We start from the raw sequence: 15,541 nt of genomic DNA on the forward strand, positions 1-15,541 counted from the left end.
CTTCCGGTTCCCCTGCCACTCAGGCAAATGGATTCCGGAAGTCCCGCCCCATCCTGCCAGGCCTTGGCTTAGCTCGCCTCTCCTCACTTTCTTTCTGCAGGAGCTCGCTGCCGGCGCCCAGGTGTCCTGACACGCCCCGCAAGGTTCCACGCTTTGTTCTGTATCCTGCCCTCGTTTTGCATGTAGTCTGCGTGACTTGGGCCTCTATCTTTCCTACGGCTGCATCCCTCAGTCCTGCGTTCATGTCACCGTAGTGTGGAGATGGCATTCGGGACAATGTGCTGTGACCTCGCACTGACGCCATTCCCTTCCCACCCCGCCAACCTGGCTTCCTCCTCCACCCCATGGAATAAACCAGATTGCTGCCAGTGGGAGGGAAATAGGGCCCCAAGGTTAATGAGGCAGTCCCTTACATTTATGGGTGGAATTTCTGTTTATGATGAATGTATGGATTTTGGATGACCACCTCTTAAGGTGATACTATAGGGGGATGGAGAGACAGTCTTTTCCTTAGAGATCCATCCAGTTTCGGGGAAGACATATATATATATATATATATATATATATACATACAGTTAATATTAAAAAGATGATTGCTAAATCCTATATAAATGCGGAATCTATAACAGAGAGGAGGGGCAAAAGATGTACGCAGGCTATGAAAACGTTTGGTGGAGCAGGGCCCTGAGCTGGCCCTTTAAAAATGGATAGGATTCGTTAAGACCCTTGTCTGAATTGGTAGAGCCTTCCAGAGTTCTGAAAATGATCAGGGGGGTCGGTTTTGCAGACAAAACCCGTTAAGAATTACTGTGAAAACCTGGAAGCCTAAAGTTTTAAGATATGTCAAATTATTTTTCAGGTGACCTGTACTGTCAAATAGTACTACATTTATCAGACGTATATAATCCAAAATAATTTGTCCACCTATAAAACGCTAATTTACCTCGGAATTCTCGTGCAGATGTTCACACAATTTATGGAACACCAGCAGGTAAATGTTTGTTGCTTTAAATGTTTTATCGAAAAGAATTTGTGTTTGGGGAACTCAAATGATGCAGCTTGAATTAGTCTCCAGGGATAAATCCATAGGATCCTGAATTTCTTCAGTTTTAACACTCAACACACTTTAATGTAATTACTACTTCAATACACTGTCTTCCCTGCTATACTCTAAGCTCTGAGGGAGCAGAGACCTTGTTGTGTGGATTCCCAGCACCTGGCATGCTGCCTGATGCATAACAGACACTCATTAAGTATTGCTCAACCAGGAATGAATGATCAAGCGTTGAATTTGTGCCTATGTGGAACCTATGACCTATCTTTATACTTACTTGTTTTCAACTTTTTAATTAATAAACATAAACAAGGGAAGTGTGCCCCAGGGAACACTAGAGCTGGTTAAATTAGCCTCTGCTAATATTTGAATACCTCTGTGGCTCAGGCAGTTTTTAGTGTTTTGGCAAAATCTGAATGTCACCGAACCCTGAAATTTATTGATGTTGTCTCCTAATATGTCTGTTTTAGCTTTCTAAATATTTCATTTAAACAATGCAGGCGGTAGAGTGGAAAGGACCCAAAACTAAGCTTCAGGGTACCCTGGGTTCTTCTCTGAAGGCTATTGCTCACTTTACTTCTTTGAGCCTTTGTTTCTTAATGTGTAAGGTGAAAGGGATGGACTAGGTCATTGCTGAGGTTCTTTTTAGCTCTAAGCCTCCACTATCCCCTCAGTTCCTTGCAGGAACGTAATTCTGGGGCATACAACGCTATCTCACTCCTCACTTCCCACACACAACCTCCCCTTCCCCTGGGCCCCATTCAGGGTCTGTGTTTTCCATACAGTTTTCCATATCACCATACAGCTGGTGATAGGTAAAAATAGCTGTTTTCTGACTATGAGACAAATTGACTGAAAGCTATCAGGAGAGCTTGCTCTTCAAGTTGTCTTTCCATTAATGATGATGGGTTTAATGATTCCATCCGGATTCTTTCTGGTTTCGCTCATGACTGCATGCCAACCCAAAGGGAGGAAATATAGAAACCCTGACAAAAGGTCTATGGACTGATTGGTGTAACGTAAACATGATCAAATGTAAACCTAGGACGTTGAGAATGAGTGTCAAAACACCACCCAAGTGGCCTGGAATTTAGGAGACTGTTTGACATTTCGTCACTTACAGTAATTAAACTGGGAGACTTCAGGGGACCTGGCATTTCAGATATGAAAAGAAGGAAGAAAAGCTATGTGGACTGAGAATGGACACACAGTGTGAATTCAGGGAATTTCTGTGGGTAGAATGCAAGGTCCGATGGTTTATAGAAAAAGTTTCAGAGTTTTATTTATTGTTAAAACAACATTAAGAAATGTTTCAACAGGAAAAATTTTTTTCACTCCCATTCTTACAAATTAACACATTTTCATTTGCCTCGATTTATTTCAATCAGTAACCATATGGTCAGTAAGTATTTTATTTCTCAATTTTAAGATCTTTGTGGTCAGGTCAAGATATTGTTAGAAATAATGTAAAGACAATGGAATATTACTCAGCAGTAAAAAGAAACAAAATTGAGTTATTTGTAGTGAGGTGGATGGACCTAGAGTCTGTCATACAGAGTGAAGTAAGTCAAAAAGCGAAAAACAAATACCGTATGCTAACGCATATATATCAAATCTAAAAAAAAAAATTGGTACTGATGAACCTAGTTGCAGGGCAGGAATAAAGATGTAGACATAGAGCATGGACTTGAGGACATGGGGTGGGAGGGGGAAGCTGGGGTGAAGTGAGAGTAGCATCGACATATATACACTACCGAATGTAAAATAGTTGGCTAGTGGGAAGCAGCAGCATAGCACAGGGAGATCAGCTTCTTGCTTTGCGATGACCTAGAGGGGTGGGATAGGGAGGGTGGGAGGGAGGCTCAGGAGGGAGGGGATATGGGGACATGTGTATGCGTATGGCTGATTCACTTTGTTGTACAGCAGAAACTAACACAGTATTGTGAAGCAATTATACTCCAATAAAGATCTATTTAAAAAAAAGAACATATTATATAACAACATTTTTGTCTTCCCAACTGAAAATTGTTAATTTGTCATATTCTTATATTTTTTTAACTGTGTGTGTGTGTGTGTGTGTGTGTGTGGTTTAATATCATTATAAACTCATGGATTGAAACACATTTGATATGTTTCATTCATTGCAATTATTTTTCTTATTGATAACCAGATTGCCCCAAAATAATCCCATTCAAGTTGGCTCCTGAGTCATTTTGACATGACCAAACATTGATCCGCTTTCTGTCACTTTAGTTTTGCTTTTTCTACAATTTCAATAAATAGAATCATAGAGTAGAGTCAACTTTTGTTTCTGGTTTCTTCCTGTTAACATGATATGTTAAGATTCATCCATGTTGTTGTGTGTACCAGTACATAGTTCACTCCTTTTTTTTGCCAAGTAGTGTTCTGTTGATGGATATTCTACAATTTGTTTATCCAGTCAATAGTTAATGGACATTTGGGTTGTTTCTGGTTTTGCTTATTATAAATAAAATGAGGATGGAAGTTCATGTAGAAATCTTTGTGTGGACATGTGTTTTCCTTTTTGGATCTCTTGGACCTAGGACTGGAAATGCTGAGTCATATGACAAGTGTATGTTTAGCATTATAGTAAACTTCCCATCTGTTTTCCAAAGTGGCTTATCATTTTACACCCCCATCAGCAGACTATGAGAGTTCCAATTGCTCTGTATCCTTGGCAATACACAATATTATCAATTAAAAAAACTTTAGCCATTCTAGTTGTTATGATAGCTTATGGTGGTTTTAATTTGCATTTCCCTGATGATATTAAGCATCTTTTCATATTCTTTTTGGCCATTTATATATCTTCTTTTGCAAAGTGCCTGTTCAACTCTTTTGCCCATTAAAAAATATTAGGTTATTTTTCTTATTACTGAGTCGTAAAAGTTCTTCTATATTCAGAACAGAAGTTCTTTGTCAATATATTTATTTCAGACATTTTTTTCTCCCAATCTGTGGCTTGTGTTTTCATTTTCTTAACAGTGTCTTTTTGTTTGCTTTTTTTTAAATTTTTGTTTTGTTTTTTGGCCATGCCACTGGTCATGCAGGATCTTAACTGGACCACCAGGGAATTCTCTACAGTATCTTCTGAAGAACAGAAGTTTTTAACTTTGGTAAAATACAGTTTATCATTCTCTTTCATTTATGGTGTGTTATTTTTTGTGTTCTATTTAAGAAATCTTTACTATTAGTTATCAATACAATAGAGTTTCTCCCATGTTTTCTCCTAGAAGTTTTATATCTTTAAGTTTTACATTTCAGTTAGTAATCCTTTTTAAGGTAATTTTTGTGTATAGTGTGAAGTAAAGAACAAAGTTAATTGTTGTGCATATGGATGTCCAATTGTTCTGGCGCAATTTATTTATTTGTTTATTTATTTTTGGCTACGTTAGGTCTTTGTTGCTGCGCATGGGCTTTCTCGGCGAGCGGGGGCTGTTCTTCATTGCGATGCGCGGGCTTCTCATTGCGGTGGCTTCTCTTGTTGCGGAGCACGGGCTCTAGGTGCATGGGCTTCAGTAGTTGTGCCGCACAGGCTCACTAGTTGTGGCTTGCGGGCTTAGTTGCTCTGCGGCATGTGGGATCTTCCCGGACCAGGGCTTGAACTCGTGTCCTCTGCATTGGCAGGTGGATTCTTAACCACTGCGCCACCAGGTAAGTCCTCCATTGAATTATTGACATCTTGGCTGCTGTATTGTAAGACAATTGGCTATATATGTGTGGGTCAATTTTGGACTTATATTCTGTTCCATTTATATTTATGTCTATCTTTATATCAATACCAGACTATCACAATTTCTGTAACTATATAGTTACTCTTGAAATCAGATAGTGTAAGTCTTCTAGCTGTCTTCTTCTTCAGAATTGTTTTGACTATCCTAGGTCCTTTGCATTTCCATATAAATTTTATTTAATTAATTAATTTTGGCTATGCTGTGTGGCTTGTGGGATATTAGTTCCCCCACCAGGGATTGAACCCCAGGCTCCCCAGCAGTGAAAGCACCGAGTCCTAACCACTGGACTGCCAGGATATTCCCTCCATATAAATTTTAGAATCATGTTCTTGATTTCTACAAAAAGCCTTTTGAAATTTTGACTGGAATACATTGAATACATATTTAGGGGAGAACTGAAAACAACATTGACTCTTCTGATTCATGAATACTGTTTATTGTGCCATCATTTTAGATCATCTTTAATTTTTCTCAGCAAGTTTTGTAACTTTCATTGTACAGGTCTATATATTTAATAAATTTATCCTTAAGTACATATATCCTTCACATTCATAAGAACATTTTTCTGAGGTCTTAGAGAACACCCCATTTTTGGGAACCCTACAATAGCATTTACTCTCTGATTAAATGTACCTGAAAAATTTAAACAATCAGCTTGATATCTGTAATGAATGTAACAATGTGCTTGAGAAGGAGTTAAGAACCTCAATGCCAGGCCAAAATACACACCCCGTCTAGACATCTGGCTAAGTGCTTTGCTTTCATTGCCCACCAACCTTCAAGATAGTTTCATTCAAATTTCCACCTCATTAAAAATGACAAATCCTTATATCATGGATTTTTAGGGTCTCTCTCAAGATAAAACCCTGAGTTCTGAGTGCCAATAGTCCATGGCTATTTCTATCACAATGTCTGCCTTTCTCTTACCCATGTGTTTACAAGTCTCTCTCCCTGACTAAATGAGTTCTTCTGGGGTAGGAGCCTTGTTTGCTTGTAACCCCAGTACCAGGAAGTGCCAGGCATAATAAATATTTTTTGGTAAATATTTGATGGATGAATAGTCAAGGTTAATTTTCAGGTCTCAAGAAAGAAGACCGTTAAAGCTGAGGGAAGCAGATGGTGGAAGCGAGGTCAAGAATAGGAATCAGCACCTGGAATCCTAAAAGGCTGCAGTGCAGTGGGAAGTTGGAACACAGGAGGTAACCGGGCATCATCCAAATTAGTTCTGGCAGACAGTTTCTTGCATCTTCTTGTATGTTTTAAAAAGCTGGATATTCTTAAAGGCAATGTCCAAGTAATTGACAAAGTCATCTTAGGCCCACTGAATTTCTTTTCATTTCAGTAGATATTTATTTAATTCTTACTTATGTGTCAGGCACTCTGCTAAACAATGGGGAGAAAAATGAGTAAGGTAACATTTCTCTCCTCAAGGAACTCACTATCTAGTGATAGTGAGGACAAATGATTCTAATACAATACACAATGATAGAGGAGAGAATTGAATGTTCTAAGAAGTGGAAGGAGGAGGTGGAGTGGTTAGAAAAGGTGTCTAGGAGAAAATGATGCCTGATCTGAATTTTTTTTAAGACAATTTTTAAAGAGCACTTTTAGGTTCACAGCAAAATGAGAAGAAGGTATAGAGATTTCCCATATACCTCTTGCCCACCCACATGGACAGCCTCCCCTACTATAACAGGATGGTACATTTGTTACAATTGATGAACCTACATTTAAAAATTTTTAATTTATTTATTATTATTATTTTTAACATCTTTATTGGAGTGTAATTGCTTCACAATGGTGTGTTAGTTTCTGCTTTATAACAAAGTGAATCAGCTATACATATACATATATCCCCATATCTCCTCCCTCTTGTGTCTCACTCCCACCCTCCCTATCCCACCCCTCTAGGTGGTCACAAAGCACGGAGCTGATCTCCTTGTGCTATGCGGCTGCTTCCCACTAGCCATCTATTTTACATTTGTTAGTATATATAAGTCCATGCCACTCTCACTTCATCCCAGCTTACCCTTCCCCCTCCCCATGTCCTCAAGTCCATTCTCTACGTCCTGCCCCTAGTTGATGAACCTACACTGACACATCATAATTACCCAAAGTCCATAAATTGCATTAGGGTTTACTCTTGGTATTGTACTTTCTGTGGGTTTGGACAAATGTATAATGATATGTATCCAACATTACAATATCACACAGTGTTTTCACTGCCCTAAAATTTCTCTGTGTTCCACCTATTCCTCCCTACCCGCTCCCTCTCCAAACCCTGGCAACCACTGTCTTTTTTTTTAATACCGCCATAGTTTTGCCTTCTCCAAACATCATGTAGTTGGAATCATACAGCATATGGCCTTTTCAGATTAGCTTCTTTTACTTAGTAACATGCATTTAAGATTCCTCCATGTCTTTTCATGGCTTGATAGCTCATTGCTTTTCAGTGATAAACAATATTCTATTGAATGGATATACCATTTGCCTTTTGAAGAATATCTTGGTTGCTTCCAAATTCTGGCTATTATGAACGAAGCTGCCTTAAACATCCATGTGCAGGTGTTCATGTGGACCTAGGTTTTCAACTCATTTGGGTAAATACCAAGAAGCATGATTGCTGGGTTATATGGTAAGAGTATGTTTAGTTTTGAAGAAACCACCAAATGGTCTTCCAAAGTGGCTAAACCATTTAGCATTCCCACCAGCCAATGGCATATTCTTCTCAGCACTTGATGTTGTCGGTGTTCTGGATTTTGACTTTTTTTTTTTTTTTTTTTTTTTTGATCGCACAGTTCAGCATGCAGAACTACCCCCACCAGAGATGCAACCCGCAGTAGAAGCTCAGAGTCTTAACCACTGGACCACTAGGAAGTCCTGGATTTTGACTATTTTAATAGGTATGTAGTGATATTCTCGTTGTTTTATTTGCAATTCCCTAATGATGTATGATGTGGAGCATTTTTTCATATGCATATTTGCCGTCTGTATATTTTCTTTGGTAAGGAATCTGTTAAGGACTTTGGCCCATTTTTAAAATCAGGTTGTTTGTTTCTTTATTGTTGAGTTTTAAAAGTTCTTTATATATTTAGGATAACAGTCCTTTATCAGATGTCTTTTGCAAATATTCTCTCCCATTCTTTGGCTTGTCTTTTTAGTCTTTTGACATTGTCTTTTGTGGTACAGAAGTTTTTATTTTAATGGAGTCCAGTTTATCAATTATTTCCCTCATGGACTGTGCCTTTGGCATTGTATTTTTTTAAATTTATTTAGTCATTTATTTTTGGCTGTGTATTTTTTAAAAAATTTATTTAGTCATTTATTTTTGGCTGCGTTGGGTCTTCATTGCTTTCTCTAGCTGCGGTGAGTGGGGGCTACTCTTCGTTGTGGTGCACGGGCTTCTCATTGCGGTGGCTTCTTTTGCTGTGGAGCATGAGATCTAGGTGTGCAGGCTTCAGTAGTTGCAGCATGCAGGCTCAGTAGTTGTGGCTCGCAGGCTCTAGAGCGCAGGCTCAGTAGTTGTGGTGCACGGGCTTAGTTGCTCTGCGGCATGTGGGATCTTCCCGGACCAGGGCTCAAACCCATGTCCCCTGCATTGGCAGGCGGATTCTTAACCACCTCACCACCAGGGAAGTCCCTTGGCGTTGTATTAATATCTAAAAGATCATCTAGGTTTTTCTTCTATGTTATTTTCTAGGAGTTTGCATTTTTCTTTATCTTTGGTTTTCTGTAGTTTGAAAATGCTATGCCTAGGTGTAGGTTTTTTACATCTATATTTCTCGTTGTTCTCCAATCTCCCTGGATCTGTGATTTTGTGTCTGACATTAATTTGGAGAAATTCTGAGTCATTATTGTTTCAAATATTCCTCTTGTTCCTTTCTCGATTTCTTCTCTTTTTGTTATTTCCATTATGCATATCTTATACTTTTTGTAGTTGTCCTACAGTCCTTGGATATCCTATTCTGTTTTTTTCAATCTTTATTCTCTTTGCTCTTCAGTTTTGGAGACTTCTATTGATACGTCCTCAAGCTCAGAGTTTCTTTCCTCAGCCATGACCAGTCTACTAATAAGCCATGAAAGACATTCTTCATTTCTGTTACAGTGTTTTTGATCTCTAGCATTTATTTTTGATTCTTTCTTAGAATTTCCATCTCTTTTCTTACATTACCCATCTGTTCTTGCATGCTGTCTACTTTATCCCTTAGAGTCCTTAGTACATTAATCATAGTTGTTCTAAATTCCAGGTCTGATCATTCTAACAACTCTGGTTAGATGTCTGGTTTCGATGCTTGCGCTATTTCTTCAAATTGCGGTTTGTTTTTTTTTTTGCTTTTTAATATGCCTTTTAATTTTTCTTGATTGCTGAACATGATGTACTAGCTAAAAGGAACTGCTATAAATAGGCCTTTAGTAATGTGATGGTAAGGTATGGGGGGAGTGGAAGCATTGTGTACCTGAACTGAGTCTTAAAGAATAAATAGGAAGGACTTCCCTGGTGGTGCAGTGGTTAAGAATCCACCTGCCAATGCAGCGGACACAGGTTTGATACCTGGTCTGGGAAGATCCCACATGCCACGGAGCAACAAAGCCTCTGTGCCACAACTCTTGAGCCTGCGCTATAGAGCCCGTGAGCCACAACTACTGAGCCTGCGTGCCGCAACTACTGAAGCCTGCACACACAGAGCCCGTGCTCTGCAACAAGAAAAGCCACCACAATGAGAAGTCCGCGCACCACAAGGAAGAGTAGTCCCCATTCACTGCAACTAGAGAAAGCCCGCGTGCAGCAATGAAGACCTGACACAGCCAAAAATAAATAGATTAATTAATTAATTAAAACAAAAAGAATAAATAGGAATTGCCAGGTATAAAGCAGAGAGGGTAAAGGAGAGAAGTAAGGGGCCAGCAAGATTAAAGGCTTGAAGAGAAGAGGCAGCAGGAGAAAAATCTCCCTTGCTTAATATCTCTCAGGAGTAAAATATTATGGTGATAACTTCATATTAGCGGTCTCCTTCACCAGATTGGGATCATGCCTGACTCAGCTTTATTTTCTTCACTTTGACTAACACAGAGCATGGATTCTGTGTACAATGAGCTGTAAAACTAATAAATAATAATTTCCCAATGACATGGGACCTCTCTGCTGTCAGAGAATCACCCTGGACAAGCATAAGCTGGGCCTGGGGTCACATAAGTCCAGCCTCAGTCTTACACTGGTAAATAAATTAGAATTGCCTCAAATCATGGATGGTCCTATTACCACTATTCTTTCTACTATTACAGCTATCACATCATCTATCTAGCTAGCTAGCTAGCTAGCTATATCTATATATTTACATATATTTATATACAGATATATATAGATGGTAGTTTATATATATTATGTACTGCTTATGTATACATATAATATATATAAATATATAATTTATATACACACATATAATTACGACTTCAAATTTTAAAATTACTTTCATATACATTATCCTAGTTGATCCTACTATATTGATCCTAATACTACTATATTATGACTACTGTAAATAGAAAAGAGAGAAGTAACAACAAAGCGATTTTAGTCAATCAGTTAACAAATAGTTATGTGTCAGACTGTGCAAGCCACCTCAGGGATACAAAAGGCATATTGAAATAACAGAATTCATAGATAAAAGGATTATTTGGTCCAGCTGTCTCATTTTATAGACAAGTACTACAGGTACGGGAGGTCAAACTTTTTGGACCCTGCTTACAGACTCCAGGATTTCATAACAATCTAGTAGTAATGCTAAAATGAAAACATGTGAAACAATTCAAAAGCAATTAGGCAGTGAATAGTATCGTCCTGACAGAAGGGGAAAAAATCCGTGAAGAAGTAAGATGACAGAACTAAGTATCAGACACAGTCCTGGGAACTTCCATATGATCTTTATTAATCCTCAGAAAACACATCATCATCATCATCATCACCATTTTATGATAAAACTAAAGCTGAAAGAAGTCAGGTAATTTACCAAAAGCCCCACAGCAAGTGGTGGATCTGGAATTCAGAGCCAGTTCCTTCTAAATCCAACACTTACGTTATTTAAACTTTTAACCACTGAAGTAGAACAGGCATGGCCTCTGTGTGGGATGAGAAAAAGCTTTTCAAAAGTGCTGAAAAAAAAAAAAGTGCTGAAAAAAAAAGGAGAGTAGGATCAAAGTAAGCAGGGCATTGCAAAGAGGAAATTGTTACGTAGATAGGCAATAGGGAACGTTTGCAGGCGCTTAAGTATAAGGAGTAACATAATCATTATCGGGGAACTTGAAAGTTAGAAGGCATCTCAGGTGAGAAGTCATGTAGAAATCTATTTATAGCACAACTTACAGATATTTACTCAAATTCTGATTTAAGTAGTCACTTGACAGGGAATTTTCTTCTAAGGCCAGCGTATTACTCGCCAGCCCTAATTATTGATAGCTCTTTGGTAAGCATACTTTGTATTTCTTCAATCAAAAGAACATAACAGCTCAGGACCAAGCTCAGAGCTTTGTGGCTCACTGCTGGAGATCTTCTAAGTTAAAACAAAGGCAAGAATCCACACCTGTGCATCCACCCATTCTTTCACAATACTCACTGAATGTTTCTGTGTGCTGGTCGCTTTCTAGCGGATTGGGCTACAGAGCTCTCTGCCCTCTTGGAGCTTCACTATGCCCTCTTACTTGATAGGATTTTCAGTATCACCAAATCATTTTGGATTTTTGTGCCTTCCCTCCTAACACACCAGACTTGTTAAAAGAGTTCTTTCTTTTTAACACTACATTGGGGTCACAGAGTAAAATTCTCCAACTGCCATCTGTTTATGTCAGCTAAGTACCATAAAGAAGTTTCCACCATAATGATCTTCTGGAGCTAGGAAAACTACCACGAGACCTAAATCTTTGGCTGGTCATTAACGTCTAACTATGGTCTTTATTTCTTGTGGTGAAATAACATGCCTTTCCTTGCCTAATCCCTTCCTGGTGTGTATCAACATTATTTAATGTCTTCTAATTCAGTCATTTTTTATTTTATTTATTTATTTATTAAAAAAAATTTTTTTGGTTGCATTAGGTTTTTGTTACTACATGTGGGCTTTCTCTAGTTGCGGCGAGTGGGGGCTACTCTTCATTACAGTGTGCGGACTTCTCATTGCAATGGCTTCTCTTGTTGCAGAGCACAGGCTCTAGGCACGCAGGCTTCAGTAGTTGCAGCATGCAGCCTCAATAGATGTGGCATGCAGGCTCAGTAATGTGGCGCAAGGGCTTAGTTGCTCTGCAGCATGTGGGATCTTCCCGGACCCGGGCTCGAACCTGTGTCCCCTGCGTTGGCAGGCAGATTCTTGACCACTGTGCCACCAGGGAAGTCCTCAGTCACTTTTAAAATAAATATGCCTATAAACATTGAACTTTAAAAAATCTTACTTATTTATGCCATTCACTCTGCTGTTGTAGATAGCCAGTCAGCCAGAGGTATTAGTGCAATTTTCAAGGACTTAAGCTAAAATTTCTAAAATAAGGAAATTATCTAAGATCTTTATCAAAACCCTCTAGGATCCACCCACCTCTGTTACTTTTTTCATTAAGGTCTCTTGATTCCAGGTTGGAACTACACTCTTTTTAAAAAAAATTATTCTATTGAAGTATAGTTTATTTACAATGTTGTGTTAATTTCTGCTGTACAGCAAAGTGATTCAGTTATACATATATACACATTCTTTTTCATATTCTTTTCTATTATGGTTTATCACAAGATATTTAATATAGTTTCCTGTGCCAACTACACTCTTGAGAGTTCATCAAACAGTACCACAGTTGTCTAGCGCCTGTCTCTGGTCCCCTCCTCTTAATTTCCCTGTCTGAGCATAGGTCCGGAAGAGACCTTCCTCTTTCTTCCCCATCTTTCTGCCTTCCCCATCCTAAGTCCCCACATGCTCAGATGCAGGTACTTGGCCCATGACGTTGCCCTTTCCCTTTCTCTCCACCAAAAACTCCTGGGGTTCCTTGGCTCTGATTCTACAGTGCAGTGACTCACTCTCCTTTTCTCTTAAAGTCCAGTTTCCTTATCATGGCTTTGGGTTCCCTTCTCCCTTTTAGGTCCTGAACTGCCTCCCCAGCTTCATCTCCCACCCCTCCAGTCTACACTCCATCTGCTCCACCCTTCCATCTACCTGACTGTTCCCAGGCATTCTCCATTCGTGCATTTTCCCTTGTCTTTGCTCTGGCTGTCCTCTGCCTTCAGTGTCCTTTTTACCATCCTTTACCCATGGAAATTCTACTTCTTCTTAAAGCTTTGCTGAGTCCTAATAGCCCTTCCTCTGTAAAGCTTCCCCTGCTTCCCCAGTTAGAACAAATCAGAACTGACTGCAGTTCCCCACTCTGCTTTTATTTTCCAGTGCTACCTGCTCAGGATATCTTTCTTCATGTAAAAGTTATCATATTATGTAGGTAAGGACTGTATTCTCAGCAAGGTATCACATTGGAAAACAATTGTTAAATTATTTGATCTAAGGTGTTAATTAGCTGATTAAGTTTAACTTACAAATATAGGAGGCAGGTAATTACAGTAGACAGACTATATCATTGAGAGTCAGGAGACCTGGATTTGGATCTCAGCTCTGATTCCTCCCTTTATCGCTCCTGACCTCCCTTTCTTCCTTCCCAAAATAGGTTGGCAAAGTAAACACCAGCCAGGTCATGCAGGGCCTTGCAGCCCATGCTAACTGTAAACAGGAATCATTAAAAGATCCTAAGGAGAGGATTGAGAAGATCAGGTTTCTGCTTTGGAGGGATTTTTGGTTGGTTTGTTTGTTTTTGTAAAATATACATAACACTTACCACTTTAATTATTTTTAGGTGTATAGTTCAGTGGCATTAAGTACATTCACACTGTTGTGAAACTATCACCACCACCCATCTCCAGAACCTTTTCATCTTCCCAAAGTTAGATTCGGTATCTATTAAAAAATAACTCCGCATTCTCCTCTCCCCCTACCCGTGGCAACCACCATTCTACTTTCTGTCTCTATGAATTTGACTCTTCTAGGTACCTCATATGAATGGAATCATACAGTATTTGTCCTTTTGTGTCTGGCTTATTTCACTCAGCATAATATCTTTAAGGTTCATCATGTTGTAGCATATGTCATAATTTCCTTCATTTTTAAGGCTGAAGCATATTCCATTGAATGTATATACAAAAAACCCCTCATGTTTTGTTTATCCATTCATACATCAGTGGACATTTGTGTTTTTTCCATCTTTGGCTATTGTGAATAATGCTCCTATGAATGTACAAATATCTGTTCAAGTCTTTGCTTTCAATTCTTTTGAATACATACCCATAAGTAGAATTGCTGGATTGTATGATAATTCTTTTGTTTGTTTGTTTGGACGTGCTGCACGGATTTTAGGATCTTAGTTCCCTGACCAGGGATTGAACCTGGGCCCTCAGCAGTGAAAGTGCGGAGTCCTAAATACTGGACCACCAGGGAATTCCCTAATTCTTTAATTTTTTGAGGAACTGCCATACTGTTTTTCACAGTGGCTTCACCATTTTCCATTCCCATCAGCAATGCACAAGGGTTCCAATTTCTGCATATCTTTGTCAACACTTGTTCTTTTCTTTCCTTTTCTTTCTCCCTTCCTTCCATCCTTCCTCTTTCTTTTTCTTTCTTTCTTTCTTTCTTTCTTTCTTTCTTTCTTTCTTTCTTTCTTTCTTTCTTTCTTTCTTTCTTTCTTTCTTTCATCTCTCTCTCTTCCTTTCTCCCTCTCTCCCTCCATCTCTCCCTCCCTCCTTCCCTTCCTTCCTCTTCCTTCTTTCTTCTTTCTTCCTTCCTTCTCCCTTCCCTTCTTTTCCTCTTTTACTTTTCTTTTCCCTTTCTTCTTTCTTTTTCTTTCTTTCTTTCATCATCCTAATGAATGTGAAGTGGTATCTCATTGTGGTTTTTTTTTTTTTTTTGCAGTACACGGGCCTCTCACTGTTGTGGCCTCTCCCGTTGCTGGAGCACAGGCTCTGGACGCGCAGGCTCAGTGGCCATGGCTCACGGGCCCAGCCACTGCGCAGCATGTGGGATCTTCCCGGACCGGGGCACGAAACCATGTCCCCTGCATCGGCAGGCGGACTCTCAACCACTGCGCCACCAGGGAAGCCCCCTCATTGTGGTTTTGATTTGCACTTCCCTAATGATTAGTGATGTTGAGCATCTTTTCATGTGCTTATTGACCATCTGTATATCTTTTTTGGAGAAAAAGTCCATTCAAGTCCTTTGCTCATTTTTAATTGGTTTGTTTGTTTTTCTGTTGATGAGTTGTAGGAGTTCTTTGTATTTTGGATATTAATCCTTTATCAGGTATTTGCAAATATTTTCTCCCACTCCATGGGTTGTCTTTTCACTCTGTTGATAGTGTTCTTTGATGCACAAAGTGTTTTTTTTTTTTATAAATTTATTTATTTACTTATTTATTTTTGGCCGTCTCGGGTCTTCGTTTCTGTGCGAGGGCTTTCTCTAGTTGTGGCAAGTAGGGGCCACTCTTCATCGCGGTGCGCGGGCCTCTCACTGTCGCAGCCTCTCTTGTTGTGGAGCAAAGGCTCCAGACACACAGGCTCAGTAGTTGTGGCTCATGGGCCTAGTTGCTCCGCGGCATGTGGGATCTTCTCAGACCAGGGCTCAAACTCGTGTCCCCTGTATTGGCAGGAAGATTCTCAGCCACTGCGCCACCA

The 15,541-nt window shown here is 39.4% G+C and overlaps 1 long non-coding RNA gene across 1 annotated transcript; it reads left to right on the forward strand.

Annotated features, from left to right (window-relative positions):
* The first annotated feature begins 105 nt into the window (after positions 1-105).
* LOC309825554 lies at positions 106-7,669 on the forward strand. The gene is made up of 5 exons (XR_014297048.1): positions 106-143; positions 860-991; positions 4,126-4,191; positions 5,888-6,008; positions 7,608-7,669. It is a non-coding gene; the product is annotated as an uncharacterized lncRNA (long non-coding RNA).
* The last annotated feature ends 7,872 nt before the right edge of the window (positions 7,670-15,541 follow it).

Source organism: Grampus griseus (assembly GCF_964374135.1).
Source record: "Grampus griseus genome assembly, chromosome: 8".
NCBI lineage: Eukaryota > Metazoa > Chordata > Mammalia > Artiodactyla > Delphinidae > Grampus > Grampus griseus.